Here is an 18,414-nt window from a genome sequence, read left to right as displayed (position 1 = left end):
GGGTTGGGGTGCTGCCCTCTATCACCCACAGAGCAGGGCGGATCAGGGGGTTGGGGCGCCACCACTCTCACACTCAGGGCAGGGCTGATGGGGAGGTTATGGCTCTACCCCGTCACACACAGAGCAGGGCCGGGGGCGGGGGGGTTGGGGCGCCGCACCCTGTCACCCACAGAGCAGGGCCCTTGGGGGGAGGGGAGCTCCCCCCTATCAGGCACAGAGCAGGGCTGATAGGGAGGTTGGGGCCCCGCCCCCTGTCACACACAGAGCCGCAGGGCGATCAGGGGGTTTGGGCGCTGCCCCCTGTCATGCTGATCCCGGTGCTGGGAGGCATATTACCCTTTTACTATATAGGGTAGAGGCCTGGTGCATGGGTGGGGCCGGCTGGTTTGTCCTGAAGGGTGTCCTGGATCAGGGTGGGGGTCCCCAATGGGGTACCTGGCCAGCCTGGGTGAGGGGCTGAGGGCTGTTTTCAGGCTGGGGGTGACTGAAGCTCCCAACCGCTCCTTTTTTTCTTTTTCTTTTTTTTTTTTATTCTGGGCCAGCTTTAGCTTGAGGCTTGGCTCCAGCTCTTAGGCCTCCGGCTGAAAGTAGGTTTCTGGCCTTTGCTTACAATGTTGCCAATCTGCTGGCTGAAGTTGGGTGTATTTGTTACAATGTTTCTTAAACTGCCAGCTCAGAGGCAGCGGCAGGCGGGAACGTTGATTTCCTCCGTCACTGAGGCAACCAAGCCTCATGTTAGTTTCAAGCTGCCTGGCTGCCGGCCGCCATCTTGGCTGACAGTTAATTTGCATATCTCGCTGATTAGCCAATGAAAAGGGTATCGGTCGTACGCCAATTACCATGTTTCTCTTTTATTAGATAGGATTAGTTTCAGGTGTAAAAAAATAGTGGTTATGTTAACTGATGGGGACCTGGCTCAGAGTGGATCTGCCTTGAGCTGGCCTATAGTGTGTGGGTTCTTGACTTTGTGTGGGAAAGGTTTCACACCATGAGTCCAGGTGATTTTGAGAGTACATTTCTTAAAGCTGGGGACAGTGAAACAAAGGAAGGGCTAAGAGTAGGAGAAGCAACAGGAGAGAGCCTAGGCAGGGCTACTGTGGCTCTCTACAATGTTCTTGGAAAGAATGCTGGGCTGCATGAATTCAATGAGAAGTAAAAGTCACAGTGAGAGAAGTGAGCCAAAGTGGGACTGCTGTCAGCTTACTGGAAACTCAGAGAAAAGGAAGCCCTGGAGACAGGTTCAGGAGGTTAGCCTGGGACTAGCTGCCCCTTCCCGCTGCACCCGTGGTTGTAAGTCTCACAGGGACACTTAAGCATTTAGGAGAAAGCAAATAAAAAGTTCATGCCAGGAGGGAAGATGGCTGCCAACGCAAAGGCAGACTGCAAGATAGTGTGTGAGTGTGAACAAAAGGAGAGGGTGTGGACGTACGGGAGAGTGTAAATTTGTGGGTGAGCGATAGCTATACTCCAGGGGACTGTTGGAGACTGCTGGATCGGGCTTCCCTAACTGGGCAGCCTCCACTGCTGCTGAAATCTCTCCCAGAGTGGCTGGCTCTGCCGCGGAGACCACGCCATCTTGAAGGGCAGAGTGGCTGTTATCGGAAGCGTACACATCCAGGGACACTGCAACCATGGCACCCAGGGACCAGCTACGAACCCAATAACACTGGATCTCAAGCAGCGTGAAAACGTGGATTTGGACAAGCCCTGCTCCTCCTCACGGAAAGGAGGGAGAGACCTACATAACCAGACAACTGGAGAAGAGAAATCATGGGGAGACAAAGAAACAGCCCGCAAATGAAAGAAAAGGAGGCATCACTAGAAAAGGAAGTAAACGAAACGGAGGCAAGCAGTATGTCAGAGAAAGAATTCAGAGAAATGGTAATAAGATGGCTGAAAAGAATGAAAGACAAATTCAACAATATGTGTAAGAACCAAGAGGAAATGAAGAAGAACCAAGAAGAAATGAAAAATGACATTGCTGCTATAAAGAACTCAACAGTAGATTAGAAGAAGCAGAGGAGCGAATCGGTGAGCTAGAAGACAAGATAGGAAAAAATACCCAAGCAGAGCAGCATCTAGAAAGAAAAAACGTAAAAAACAAAGGAGAGCCTAAGGGAACTTTGCGACAACACAAAACAAAACAATATCCACATAATAGGGGGGCCAGAAGGAGAGGAAACTCAGCAAGGAATAGCAAACTTGTTTGAAGAAATAATGACAGAAAACTTCCCTGATATCAGGAAGAAAAAACTCACACAAGTCCAAGAAGCTCACAGAGTCCCAAACAGAATGAACACCAAAAGACCGATACCAAGGCACATTATAACTAAATTGGCAACAATCAATGACAAAGTAAGAATCTTAAAAGTGGCCAGAGAGAGACAGAAAGTTACCTACAAAGGATCCCTCATCAGACTAGCGACTGAAACACATCAGGCAAGAAGGGGATGGAATGAAATATACAAAGTCATGAAAAGGAAGTGTCTGAATCCAAGAATACTGTACCCAGCAAGGCTATCAATCAAAATTGAGGGTGAAATCAGAAGCTTCACAGACAAAAAAGGACTAAGGGAGTTTATTACCACCAAACCAGCAATGCAAGAAATACTAAAGGGTCTGCTGTAAAAAGAAGAAATGGGAAACAAAAATGGAACACAGGCATAAAGAATAAAAATGGTGACAGACAAGTACCTATCAATAATAACTTTAAATGTTAATGGACTAAATACCCCAATCAAAAGACATAGGGTAGCTGAGTGGATAAGAAAACATGACCCATATATCTGCTGTCTACAGGAAACCCATCTCAGAAAAAAAGGACTCACACAGACTGATGGTGAAGGGATAGAAAAAGATTTTTCAGGAGAATGGAAATGAAAAAAAGCTGGGGTAGCAATACTTATATCAGACAAATTAGATCTCAAAGTGAAGGACATAACAAGAGATAAGGAAGGCCACTTCATAATATTAAAGGGAGCTATGCAACAAGAAAATATAACTCTGGTAAACATATACGCACCTAATACAGGACCACCCTAATACATAAAAAAACTTTTGGAGGATATCAAGGGAGAGATTGATAGCAATACAATCATAATAGGGGACTTTAATACCCCGCTATCACCATTGGACAAATCCTCTAAACAAAAAATCAGCAAAGAAACATCAATCCTAAATGATGCACTAGATCAGATGGACGTGACATCTACAGAACATTTCACCCCAAAGTCATAGAATATACATTCTTCTCAAATGCACATGGGTCATTTTCAAAGATAGACCATATATTGGGTCACAGGCAAAGTCTCTTCAAATTCAAGAAGAGAGAAATCATATCAAGCACCATCTCAGACCACAATGGCATAAAATTAGAAATTAACAACAATAAAAACAATTAAAAAATCAAACACCTGGAGGCTAAATAACATGCTATTAAACAACAACTGGGTTACCAGAGAGATCAAAGAAGAAATAAAAGCATGATGGCAACAAACGATAATGAAAGCACAACAATCCAAAATCTATGGGACACAGTGAAAGCAGTCTTGAGAGGGAAGTTCATAGCTCTACAGGCCTGCCTCAAAAAACAAGAAACAATAGTAATGAATTATCTAACCCTACAACTCAAAGAGTTAGAAAGAGAGCAACAAGAAAAGCCCAGCATAAGCAGAATGAAGGAAATAATAAAGATCAGAGCAAAGATAAATGACATAGAGACAAAAAAAAAACAATACAAAAGTACAACAAAACCAAGAGCTGGATCTTTGAAAGGATAAATAAGATTGATGAACCTCTAGCCAGGCTCACCAAGAAGCAAAAAGAGAGGACCCAAATAAACAAAATCAGAAATGAAAGAGGTGAAATAGCAACTGATCCCACAGAAATACAAATGATTATGAAAATAATACTATGAACAACTCTATTCCAACAAAATGGACAACCTAGATGAAATGTACATATTCTTTAAAAAAAACAAGCTCCAAAAACTCAACCAAGAAGAGTCAAAAAACCTGAATAGGTCGATAACTACTGAAGAAATTGAAACAGCGATAAAAAAACCTTCCAGCAAACAAAAGCCCTGGTCGGGACAGTTTTACAGGGGAGTTCTACCAAGCATTCAAAGAAGAACTAAAACCTATCCTACTCAGACTATTCCAAAAAATTCAAGAGGAAAAAAAAAAAATTCAAGAGGAAGGCACACTTACTTCCAAGATCTTTCTATGAAGCCAGCATTATCCTAATCCCCAAACCAGATAAAGACACCACAAAAAAAGAGAACTACAGGCCAATATCCTTGATGAACATAGATGCTAAAATCCTCAACAAAATCCTAGCAAATCAGATTCAGCAATACATTGGAAAGATCATACACCATGACCAAGTGGGATTTATTCCAGGGATACATGGATGGTTCAATATCTGCAAATCAATAAATGTGATACATCACATAAACAAACTGAAAGACAAAAATCACATAATCATATCAATTGATGTAGAAAAAGCATTTGACAAAATCCAACACCCTTTCTTGATAAAAATTCTCAGCGAAGTGGGAATAGAGGGATCATACCTCAATATAATAAAAGCCCTATCTCACAAACCTACAGCCAACATCATACTCAATGGGCAAAAACTAAATCCATTTTCCCTAAGAAAAGGAACAAGACAAGGATGCCCACTTTCACCACTACTGTTTGACATAGTAATAGAAATACTAGCCATAGTGATCAGACAAGAAGAAAAAATAAAAGGCATCCAAATTGGAAAAGAAGAAGTAAAACTGTCCTTATTTGCAGACGACATGATATTATACATAGAAAACCCCAAAGACTCCAAAAAAAAAAAACTATTAGACCTAATAAATTAATTTGGCAATGTAGCAGGATATAAAATTAACACCCAGAAATCTATGGCCTTTTTATACACCAATAATGAACTCACAGAAAGAGAAATGAAAAAACAATCCCATTTACCATTGCACCAAAAAAAAAAATTAAGATACCTAGGAATAAACTTAACCAAGGACATAAAAGACCTGTACTCGGAAAATTACAGGACATTGAAAAAAGAGAGGAAGACATAAACAAATGGAAGAACATACCATGTTCATGGATTGGTAGAATCAACATCATTAAAATGTCCATAATATCTAACGCAATCTATAGATTCAATGCAATACCTATTAAAATACCAACAGCATATTTCAAAGATCTAGAACAAACTCTCCAAAAATTCATCTGGAATAAAATAAGACCCCGAATAGCCACAGCTATCCTGAGAAAGAAGAACAAAGTTGGAGGGATCACAATACCAGACACCAAAATATGTTACTAAGTCACGGTTCTCAAAACTGCCTGGTACTGGCACAAGAACAGACATATAGACCAATGGAACAGAATAGAGGGCTCCGAAATTGTCCCAAGCCATTATACTCAATTAATATTTGACAAAGGAGGCAAGAGCATACAATGGAGTCAAAACAGCCTCTTTAATAAATGGTGCTGGGAAATTTGGTCAGATACAAGCAAAAAAAAAAAAATTAGATCACCAACTTATACCATACATAAAAACAAACTCAAAATGGCTAAAGGATTTGAATGTAAGATGGGAAACCATAAAATTCTACAAGACTCCATAGGCAGCAAAATTGAAGACATATGTCACAGCAATATCTTTACAGACACAGATCCTAGGGCAGTGGTCAGCAAACTCATTAAGTCAACAGAGCCAAATATCAACAGTATAACAATTGAAATTTCTTTCGAGAGCCAAATTTTTTCAACTTAAACTATATAGGTAGGTACATTCAACTTTAAATACACAGTTTTCGTCTTCCTTTTTTCTTTGCTTCTTCTTTGTAGCCATCTCAAACAGGGCACCTAAAAGAATGTTTCATTTTATAATAATAAAGCCACCAACACAAAAGAATTACAATTCTTAAACTGATGACAAACATACCTGTAGGATTTGCAGCTGGTTGGAAAAACACAGGTAACTTTATGCTTCGAGTAGGTACTTCTGTCACCCGCGTGCAATTTGCGGATGGGACTAGCACTAACCATTGCACAATGAAACTGCTGACTAACTGGCTCACTCAACTTGTGCATGAATCTTGCGTGTCTCCCCCGCGCTGCGTATCCCACAGCCCACCTGCGCTGCGTCTCCTGTCGCCCGACCCACCAACCGACACCCCACACACACACTTCTAATGCCACTTCTTCAAAATAGACTCGCCCAGGCCGAAAAACGACTTCTGCGCATGGGCCACGAAGTTTCAATCTCACTGTCCGTGCGCGCCCGCACATGGTATTTCGTGGAAGAGCCACACTAAAGGGGCCAAAGAGCTGCATGTGGGTCACGAGCCGCGGTTTGCCAACCACTGTCCTAGGACAAGAGAGACTAAGAAGAAAATAAACAAATGGGACTACATCAAAATAAAAAGCTTCTGCACAGCAAAAGAAACCATCAACAAAACAACAAGAAAGCCCACTGCATGGCAGAACATATTTGTCAATGTTATCTCCAATAAGGGTCTAATCTCCAACATTAACAGGGAAGTCATACAACTCAACAAAAGGAAAATAAACAATCTAACCAAAAAATGGGCAAAGGACCTAAATAGAATCTTTTGGAAAGAGGACACTCAGAAAACCAAGAGACATGAAAACATGCTCAAAGTCACTAATCATCCGAGAGATGCAAATCAAAACAACAATGAGGTACCATCTCACACCTGTGAGAATGGCTATCATCAAAAATCAACAAATGACAAGTGCTGGAGAGGATGCAGAGAAAAAGGAACCCTCCTTCACTGCTGGTAGGAATGCAGACTGGTGCAGCTATTGTGGAAAACAGTATGGTGTTTCCTCAAAAATTTAAAAATGGAACTGTCATTTGACCCATTAATACCACATCTAGGAATATATCCCAAGAAAACAGAAACACCAATCAGAAAGAATATATGAACCTCTATGTTCATAGCAGCACAATTTACAATAGCCAAGATTTGGAAAACAGCCTAAATTCCCATCAATAGATGAGTGGATTATTAAACTATGGTACATCTACACAATGGAATACTATGCTGCCATAAAAAAGGAATTCTTACCATTTGCAGCAGCATGGATGGAACTGGAGAGCATTTTACTAAGTGAAATAAGCCAGGCAGTGAAAGAAAAATACCACAGGATCTCACTCATTTATGGATAATAAAGAACCATTATAACCTGGTTTCTGCCCTTTCTTATCTTCCAAATCACTGATTTGATCCTCTGCTAAATTAGATCTACCTTTTATTCCTTCCTGCATATTCTTTTAAACTTTTTAAAAAATTAAATCTTTACTATTGAAAATATTACATATTTCCCCTTTATCCCCCTTTAACCTCTTTTGTCCCCCCGCCCCCGATTGTAGGCCTTACCACCCTATTGGCTGTGTCCATGGGTTATGTATATATACATACAAGTTCTTGGGTTGATTTCCTCCCACCCACCCTTCCTTTCCCACCTTTCCTCTGAAATTCCATAATCTATTCTATGCTTCTATGTCTCTGGATCTATTTCATTCACAGTTAATTTTGTTCATTAGGTGCCATATATGAGTGAGATCATGTGATACTTATCTTTCTCTGAATCCTTCCTGTGTATTCTTGAAGTCAAATATGGTATTATTCTTTCCCAACTGGTTCTGGTTCATGGTTTCTACTCCTTTTTAATGCTACTGTAATTTCTACTAAGTTCCTTGAGCATCCTTATAACCATTACTTTAAACTCTATATCTCATAAACTAGAGGCCCGGTGCACAAAAATTTGTCACTCGGGGGTAGGGGGTCCCTCAGCTTGGCCTGTGCCCTCTCGCAGTCTGGGACCCCTCCAGGGTGACCACTTGCTGGCTTAGGCCTGCTCCCCAGGGGATTGGGCCTAAGCTGGCAATCAGACATCCCTCTGGCAGCCCGGCAGCCCTCGGGGGATGTCCACTTGCCAGCAGGGAGCAGACCTAAGCTGCAGTCAGACATCCTTAGCGCTGCTGGGGAGGCAGGAGAGGCACCCACCACCACTGCTGTACTGGCAGCCATCAGCCTGGCTTGTGGCTGAGCAGAGCTCCCCCCTGTGAGAGTGAATGACCACCAGAGGGTAGCTCCTGCATTGAGCGTCTGCCCCCTGGTGGTCAGTGTGTGTCATAGTGACCAGTCATTCCCAGTCTTTTTGCTATTAGGATCAGTTTGCATATTACCCTTTTACTATATAGGATAGAGGCCTGGTGCACGGGTGGGGGCTGGCTGGTTTGCCCTGAAGGGTGATCAGGATCAGGGTGGGGGTCCCGCTTGGGTGCCTGGCCAGCCTGGGTGAAGGGCTGATGGCTATTTGCAGCTGGTCACACCTCCTTCAGGGTTGGGGGTCCCCACTGGGGTGCCTGGCCAGTCTGGGTGAGGGGCTGAGGGCCATTTTCAGGCCGGCAGGCGACTGAAGCTCCCAACCTCTTTTTTTATTCTTCTTTTTTTTATTTTGGGATTTATTTACCTTCTATAGCTGTCACTGGAGCTGAGAGCCGGCTCCAGCTCTGAGGCTGTGGCTGGCTGAAAGCAGGTATCTGGGTTTGTTTAGCTTCCATAATTGAAACTCTGTTGTCATCACTGCCACTCTAAGCTCTGAGCCCGCTGGCGGCTGAAAGCAGGTATCTGGGCTTTGTTTAGCTTCTATACTTGCAACATTGTTGCATCTGGAGCTCAGAGCTGGGCTGCGGCAGGCAGGTAACCTTGGCTTCCTCCGTCACTGGAGCAAGCAAGCCTCCTGCTCGCTTCAATTGCGTGGCTGCTGGCCGCCATCTTGGTTGGCAGTTAATTTACATATCGCCCTGATTAGCCCATGGGAAGGGTAGCGAAGTTACGGTTAATTACCATGTTTCTCTATTATTAGATAGGATTGCTTGCCTCCATTTCATTCTGCTCTTTTTCTGGAGCTTCCTCCTTTTCCTTCATTTGAGGGTTGTTTCTTTGTCTCCCTATTTTTGCTGTCTCTTGTGTTTGTTTCTGTTTATTAGAATTACTATGCCTCCCAGTCTTCATGGAGTGGCCTTATGTAGTAAGTGTCCTGGGGGACCCAGTGATGCAGTCTCTTTGATCTCCTGAGCTGGATGCTCTAGGAATGTCCTCTGTGTGGGTTCTTTGGGATCTCCTGTTGTAATTGGGTCTTGATTGTTGTTGTCCTGTTTGTGGGTGGGATTCCCACCACACACACTGGCTGGCTGGGAGGCTCAACCCTGACCATATCATACAAGCTGTTGTGCAGGAGCAATCTTGAGGTGGTTTCTGCCCTTTCTTATCAAAAGTTTCCTCTTCAGCTCATCTTCAGGTGGTAATTCAGGATGAATGTTCCCCAATTTAGTTTTATATCCAGTTTGAAAGAGGTGCAAGAAAGATTCACATACTCCACTACCATCTGGTAGCTCAGAAGTTCATGCATATCCATGGTTCCAGGCCCAGCTAACACCAGTAACTCTGGTTCCTCCCCTCTACTCCCTTAAAAACATCTTCGTGCATATATCTTGGAGCACTGACTTATTTCATTAAAAAATATTTTCTAAGTTTACAGATTCTTAGCAAATGAAATTTTTCACTCAACAAAAGATTGCTTAGGTACTCCTCCATGCCCAGAACTAATATTAAAAAATGTATATATAGTCAGTGTTCAAAAAATACATTTTATTTTAGGGGGAGAGACAAACAGGTGAACAGACTGTCACAATGCAGTAAGATAAATACTCTGGTAGAACCACCAACATAGGAGACTGTGGGAAAAAGGTAGGCGTACCCAGCATTAGGGAAATCAACAAAAATTCTTCTTGTGTCTTTCTCTCTAAATTGCCATACACTTCAGCAGGTCTTACACCTTCTCTTACCTTTCTCTTTCCCCCAAGGCATGCCTAGAACAGGGCTCTTGAATAGTGATGCCCCAATTAGAGCTGCTGGCCAATGGACTGAAGTAGTGTTTGGCACAGTGTCCTATATCCTTCTGGTTCACTGGCTGAGCCCAACCCCACCAAGGCAGGACAATAAAGACCCGTGTTCAGGGTCACACTGAATAGACAGTTCTGGACTCCATACAACCCACTGCCTGCCTACTGTCTTTCAGGAGTCATGAAGTACCTATTACTCGCTCTTGCAATGTTTTTGCTCCTCGCCCAGTTGGTCTCAGGTAACTAGAATATTGGGGAAGAAGAAACACCAACTTAGAACAGGGTCCTGCACATGGAGTCCCTGTTTTCAAACTGGCAATGGGAGTAGGGGCAGGGCTCTCACAGGAGCGGGGCTGAGGTTTGCCTTATTTCTTCAAAACACCACTAAGAACCCTCAAGGCTCTCACAATGTCCATAACTGGAGTTGAGGGAGAATAATGAGAAGCCAAGGACTGACATGATCATGACACCCCAAACTCCCTGTGCTATCACTTAGGGCCAGTGCAGTCCAGCCCTGCCTCGCTTCACTTTATATGGCAACAATCCTAAAATATTACTTCTCCCAGGTTTCTTGGTCTTACAGAGAACATTTCCCATTTTTAAATTCTTGGATGTAAGTAATAGGACCTTAAGTTGGAAAAGGGAAGAAAAATATTCTGAGTGAAGAGGTGGGGGGGAGTTAAGCCTCGTGGAAATCCTGTCAGATTTCAGCTCTGCTTCTATAAGCATTCCTTCTTTTTAATTAATCCCATAGTTTATATTTACACAATTAAGACGGGAACACTGAAAGCATTGGAGAAATAAAGAAATTGGCCACCATTTCATGTAAAATGCTTACATTTTAAAAATTGTGACCAACTGATGAACAAGTTATAATCTGCATTTTTAAACTTAAGAATGTATATGGGGAAATTTCCCACGTCTTTGAGTATTCCTTGAATATACAATTAACAGTAGATGCTTATTATTTTGTCACATTTTTTGTACAAATATTAACTTGAAGAGCCCCTTAGTGTGTGTTATTTGGATTGTTTTTTCCAGTGTGTCACTATTATAAATAACATAGTACAACCTTGTTAATATATCATTGTAAGATCTTCTGCTTATATCGGTAAATTTTAGAAGTTCAATTGATTGGTCAAAAGGTGATAAAGAAAACTAGCATATACTGTCAAGTGATACTATTTTGTTACTATTTTCAAACTTTCTGTTTCACATTTCTTGCAAATATTTTCTAATATATAGGTTACTTCTAACAAATGTATTAATTTATTTGAGATACAAAAATTTCATCTTCATGTGGCAAATATGCTGGTATTTTGTTTGCAGTCTTCCACTCACTTAGAAAGTTCTGCATGCTATCAGTTTATTCATCACGCTTACAGATTTCTTTGTTTTCTTTTTAAGTTTAAATAATTTATTTATAATTTTACTTTCCTAGCTTCAATGAAAGCGATTCATCAATATTTTCAAAATGTGTTTCGCTCCTTATCTCACTTTTAATTAAGAGAATGAACACTTTTAACAATTTTTCTAGAATAAATAATATCTTTAATAATTTTAATTATCTTTTGCTTACTGAAACTTCTTTTACAGGTTTAATTATTGCGCGTTTTTTTTTACATTGGACACATTCTCATATATTATATATGGCACACAGTGAGAATTCATCTTTTTAGAGTACAATTTCTTAATGGAAATTGTATAATATCTCTATAGCTCTCTACAGATAGTACTGAATGTTCTCTAGACTTTGCAGAACTGTTCAAGAGGAAATTAATAACAGTATGAGTGTTGCCTCACAAAATGTGTTAGATCTACTGCATCCTTGAAATTCTATGCATTTGGACTGCATGATTTCTCACTTTGTCTCTAGGACATTAATGACATACATCACATACTTGCATGGTGTCCCCTTTCTAAACCAAAGGACCTGTGAAAACTCCTTAGTTTTCCTTTCTAGATAAACGTAAGCAATTCAGGATTATTCTGTAAGATTATCTAAGTCTAACCCAACATCCTGAGGCTTTAGAAAGGACATTAGGAAAGAAAAACCAATAAAATGCCAGCGTCCACAGAAGATCAGGATAGAAAGGAGGGAAACTTGATCTGTGGTTTCCATTCACATAGATTGCTCAGTGAAGAAAAGCATTTGAATGTTATCTTTATGGATGAATTTGGGATTCTGAGAACGAAGGGGATTGTGGAGGGAGTATAGAGAAATTTGAAGCCTAAGAAACATATGGAGAGCCCTTGCAGATACAAAAGAAGAAAAAGAGGAAAAGAAAAATCATGAAAACAAAGAAGTCTAGAAATCTTTCTGTTCCTCAGAAGGATGAGGTTCTTCCTCTGCTCATGGCCTTTGCATATATTATTCCTTCTTCTGTAAACACTTTTCTAGATTGTCACATAGTTAGAGCCTTTCATCCTTTATGTCTAGGGTTGAACATCATTTTCCTGAGGGATACTTTCCTCAATGACCCCCACACAGAATTCTGATTTTAGGAGTGAGAGGCCCATACATACATCTAGAAATCTATGAGTGTAAATGTATGTATTCAAATATTATGTATGGAAAAACCCATTTAAACTTCAGAGAGGATTAAGCAGTTGATAAGGGATAATAGTAGTGGTAATAGTCAGAACTCAAAAGTGATTACTCTCTGCTATATCACATTATCTTTTCAATTTGTTGCACTTACCACAAACTGTAGTTACTCTGTTTATTCATTTACTTGTTTCTTTTCTTTCTCTGCTTCTCCAATGTAAGCTTCTCCCTCCTTGTCTTTCTATTCATTGTTTATTCCCATCATCCTGCAGCATTCTTGACATACTAGGCACTCACTATACATTTGTTGGTTGAATGGAGAGGAATGAATTAAGCAATGTAGAACAAGGTGAGAAAGTTCCAGCATCTCTTCAGGGCCTTCTCTGTGTTATATACCATGTGATGAGAGCATTTAGTATATATGTATATAATATTACACATACATATCCATATTCTACAGAATGTCTCTCTAATGAATATATTACTAGTAGACTGGCTTTTGGTTTTTTGTTTCCAAAATTTTGTAGAGTATATTAATACCTCAATAATACATAGTTATAGCTATGTATATATAGAAGAATATATATTTATATTTAGCAAGATAATATATAAGACAAATCTAGAGATACATTTAAAAAACAGTTTTTAGGACCTCAAAAACATGTGAAGACATTTTAAAAATCTCACCAGGCAAACAAAAGCCATGTGTATTTGAGTAACAGTGGGAAGCAATACAATAATGATTTGAGAATTTTATATTTTAAAATTATAGTTTTTAAACTTCTACTTAGGTGTGTCTTAGTTACATATTTTTTGAAATTGATTAAGGATTTTATATTCACAAGTAATCATGTTATATATTTTTTGATTTAAAATGGAAAATAGACACCTGCCATGTATTTATATACAGAATTCTAGTTTCAGAAAGGGTCATACATAAATAAAAAATAATATATGTGTGTATATATTTATAAAATCTCATTTAAATTCTCATTTAATCCTCAGAACAGGTCTTCATGACTAGGAAAAGTTTAACAAAGCAACTGGTAAGGGAATTGAAAAATCAGTGTTCAAGAAATAATTGTCATTTTTTGCTTTTCATGATGATCTATATAATACCTTTATGTAGGTAACTGGATGGTGAAAAAGTGTGCAAACAAAAACGGAAATTGCAGGAGCAAGTGCAGAACTGGAGAGCTACCAATAAAACCTCATAATGGGATGTGCAACAAGGAAAAAATGTGCTGTGTTCTGAATGGCAAAGAGCTTAGTCCTTTTCTCTGTCGTGATCACGACATGACTACAACTGCAGGTCCTATAACTACAAATGCCCCAGAAGAGGAAGAAACAACTATGGCAGGGGCCATGACACCGGCAAATACGGCGGAAAAGATAACAGCGGAAAAGGTGTCAGTGGCAATGACATCAGCGGCAAAGGCGTCCACAGCAGCAGCCAGTACTGCTAGCCCTTGAGCATTCCACTCTCTGTCTCCTGAGATAGGATCCTTGGTTCATTAAAGCAAAGGGCCTTATCTTGGTGTCAGTCTTCTCACTGCTCCTCACCTTCTCTCCTCTCACATGTTTGGAAGGGAATCACACCTCTGAAGCACCCGCAATTCCAGGGTAGGGATATAAACAAGATAGAGGCCAGGCACATGGGAGGGTTAGTCCAAAAGACACATTAAGGACAGATGCATAGGAACGATGTCATCAATGAAGACAATTCCCAGCCCATGGGCCCACAATCTGCCTGTAGCTGTGATTGTCACACCGTAAAGTGCACCAGGAGCACATGGAGGGATTGCTAAGGTACAGATTTCTGGCCCTCACCACCCATTTCTGATTCTGTGGTAGAGCCTGAGAATTAGCATTGCTCACAAGTTCCAGGCGATGCTGATGACTCTTGTCTAGGGAACACACTTGGAAAACCACTGGCCTATAATATGGAACGACTGAAGGCCTCCATCTAAAGATTGAAAGCATTTCCTATGTATTTTTTGATGTGGTCAGTGAGACAAAAGCATTCCTACAGAGTGCTTAGTTAGTCATTTTCTTATTAGCTTTCCTATAACAACTTCAGAATGTGCATATTATGATCTCACTTCAGAGAAGAAGAAACTTGATGCAGAAGCATTAGAACTGAAATAGATTTAATTGACTACTGAGCGCATTCTGTCACTCTACCTTGATGTCCAGTTTTCTCCTCTCCCTGGAAATCCTCAATCAATAGATTCCAGCTTAGATAGGATGGAAGATCAAGATCTCCATAGTGTGACCTGAAGACTGAGATAGACACTCACCTTAAGCCATAAGATTTTCCCGTTAGGAGCTCTTCCTGTACCAATAAGATAACATGGCACATAATAGTTATCCGTTTATGCCGCAGGCCCACATCCTTGATACCTGGATGGGGAGAAGAGGAAACACAGCTGCCATCACTTTCTGGACACCTATGGTAGCCATGTTTTTGTCGGTCTCATTTTTCCTACTTATGGAAAGACAGAGTTGGGCCAAATGTCTTTCTCCTCACCCTTGTCACACTGGTATCCTTCTGATTCTAAAAATATGAGCTTATCTTATGCCTTGTGGGATCAATTCACTTTTGACCTCATCAGGGACCAAAGATATAATGCAGAGAAAACACTAAAAACATTGGGAGAAAACAATGCTGGAAGGGTTATCTCCATTACAAAAGACAAGTCCATGAGTGCCATCCCAAAATCCTTTTCCTTCTTCACTTGATTACTAATTCGTAACATCCAGTTACTAAGAGGTCCATGGCACCTCCAATATGTGCCATCACTTCATCTCCACCGCTATGTAAAGATTCAGCTCTTACGACTTGCCCCGGGATTATTGCCGTAGCCTTCCCATTGATCACTCTGCCTTCCTTTCACACACATACACATCCATCCTCCACATTGACAGCCAGTCACTTCTCTGATGCAAAGCTATTCATCAAACTCACCTCTGGCATCATTGCCAAACACTGGCCTAAGGAATGATTGAAGGCCTCCTTCCTAAGGTTGAAAGCATCCTAGCCAGTATTTCAGTACAGATTTCATTGTTCTTCATGTTCATATCCTAGATTACATTTCCAGTTTCATCTCCTCTCACTCTCCCACAGAACATCCTACACCCCATACTACACACTTACTCGTATTTGATTTGAACTCACTGGATTGCTTCTAGATAATAAGTTTTTATACATATGCTTCTCTCTCTGCTTAAGCCTGCCTGCCTTAACTCTTTATCCTCTTCCAGAGAACATTGAAAATCACATGCTTCTCCCAAAACACAACTACTACCACCTCTTCTTCTCTACTATCATGACCTATCCAGAATTGTCATCATGTCACATCATGTTCTATATGTCTGCTTGTATATCTTCTCCTCTACTAGACTTTGAAATTGTAGTCAATGGAAATAACGTTTTCTATTTCTGTTTCTCCTATCATCCTCCAACTGGAGTCTATACCAATACTTGATTAAATAAAATGGGATCTGGAGGGCCTAGAAAATTTGGGGATGTTACTGAAATTTCACCTTTTTTTCTAGATCTAGCTCTTCTCCAGGAGGCTGGCTTATCCCTCCTTCAAAAAACATATCTGTGGTCTATGTCATTATCTAGTGAAAGAGATGGGAGCAGTGGGTAGACACAACCAGTAGGATATCATTGCCTTTTATACTCATGGCTATCATTGTAGGTAGAACTCATGAATGCACACAGGAAGCTAGAAGGACAGAATTGGTCACTTCAGCAGAGAAGAACAGTAGAAAAAGTCATAAACTTTGAGCCAAATATATACCAGGTTATTCCTGGTCCCACCAGGTATTCAGTCTTAGACTGAGGACAATTGATTTCCCATCTTGAAGCCTAAGTTTCTGAACTGGGAGAATAAAGAAAATACCTACTCCCACTCAGGCTATTTTGAGGGTTGCTAGAGTAGTATCTTCAAATTTACTTACAATATAGGGACTTAGCTAGCAGGTTGCTGATTCTTGGATAAAGGGCAGAAAGGTACTTTTCCCCAGGGCCCTGCCCATTGGATCAAGGCAGCTCTGCAAGGTTATGGGTGATTATAAGCCATGTTTCACCTGGGGGAAAGCTTATTACTATGCAGGGAAGAATGTGACTGAGGTTAGGATAATAGGATCTCCTTGAACAGCCAGGTGGAGTTTTAAAGGCTCCTGGTAGAACTCACTGTGCTTTCTCCTCACTAATCACCTGGATCACCGCCTCAAAAACATCTTGGAGCTGTGAGCGGTGTCATTATGGATGAGGAATATAATTTCAATGCTGCAGCCTGAAACTCAACCCTTCTGTCTTCTTGCCTCATACCCATTTCTTCTTCATCCCATGCTTGAAAATAGATGGAAAATAACCTTTCCCTGCTGTGAAATTTGGGGGAGTATGGGAACCTCTGCTGCATAAGAACCCATAATGGGCCAAGCACATTGATGAATCAGAAGCATTATATGGTCATTACAATAACATGGTTAAAGCTGAGGAAACTGGAGCTAAACATATTTGGGTTCTTCCTTTACTACTTTCACTTATCATGTGGTCTCTACCAAAATTTCTTCCTTTTTTTTTTTTTTTTTTTAATTAAATCTTTATTGTTCAGATTATTACATTTGTTCCTTCCCCCCCCCCCCATAACTCCCCTCCTCCCAGTTCCCGCCCCACCCTCCGCCCTCACTCCCCACCCACTGTCCTCATCCATAGGTGCACGATTTTTGTCCAGTCTCTTCCCACATCTCCCACACCCCTTTCCCCCCCAAGAATAGTCAGTCCATTCCCTTTCTATGTCCCTGATTCTATTATAATCAACAGTTTATTCTGTTCATCAGTTTATTTATTCACTTGATTCTTAGGTTCACTTGTTGATAGATGCATATTTGTTGTTCATAATTTGTATCTTTACCTTTTTCTTCCTCTTCCTCTTCTTAAAGGATACCTTTCAGCATTTCATATAATCCTGGTTTGGTGGTGATGAACTCCTTTAGCTTTTCCTTATCTGTGAAGTTCTTTATCTGACCTTCAATTCTGAATGATAGCTTTGCTGGATAAAGTAATCTTGGTTGTAGGTTCTTGGTATTCATCACTTTGAATATTTCTTGCCACTCCCTTCTGGCCTGCAAAGTTTCTGTTGAGAAATCAGCTGACAGTCGTATGGGTATTCCCTTGTAGGTAACTGAGTTTCTTTCTCTTGCTGTTTTTAAGATTCTCTCTTTATCTTTTGCTCTTGGCATTTTAATGATGATGTGTCTTGGTGTGGTCCTCTTTGGATTCCTTTTGTTTGGGGTTCTCCGCGCTTCTTGGACCTGTAAGTCCATTTCTTTCACCAGGTGGGGGAAGTTTTCTGTCATTATTTCTTCAAATAGGTTTTCAATATCTTGCTCTCTCTCATCTTCTGGCACCCCTATAATTCTGATGTTGGTACGCTTGAAGCTGTCCCAGAGGCTCCTTACACTATCCTCGCATTTTTGGATTCTTTTTTCATTTTGCTTTTCCGGTTGGATGTTTTTTGCTTCCTCGCATTTCAAATCATTGACTTGATTCTTGCGCTCCTCTGGTCTGCTGTCGGGCGTCTGTATAATATTCGTTATTTCAGTCTGTGTATGCTTAATTTCTAGTTGGTTCCCCAATATAAGATCGAGGGTCTTATTAGTTTTCGTGTAGATCTCATTAAGTTTATCGGCAGCTTCTAAACAGTTCTTGAGAGACCTTAAAAGTGTGGTTCTGAACTCTATTTCTTCCATTGACAATTTTGTCCTGTTTCTTTGTCTCCGCATTTTGTTATGCTTCCTTGGTGCACCCCCTAGTGGTCTTTGTTCGCAGTCTTATAGATAAATCTTGATTGTTGTAGCTAATTCCAGGGAGGGTTTAACCTCCAGGCCAAGTG

The sequence above is a fragment of the Myotis daubentonii genome, chromosome 8 (genome assembly GCF_963259705.1).
Source record: "Myotis daubentonii chromosome 8, mMyoDau2.1, whole genome shotgun sequence".
Classification (NCBI taxonomy): Eukaryota; Metazoa; Chordata; class Mammalia; order Chiroptera; family Vespertilionidae; genus Myotis; species Myotis daubentonii.
This window is presented reverse-complemented; position numbering follows the sequence as displayed.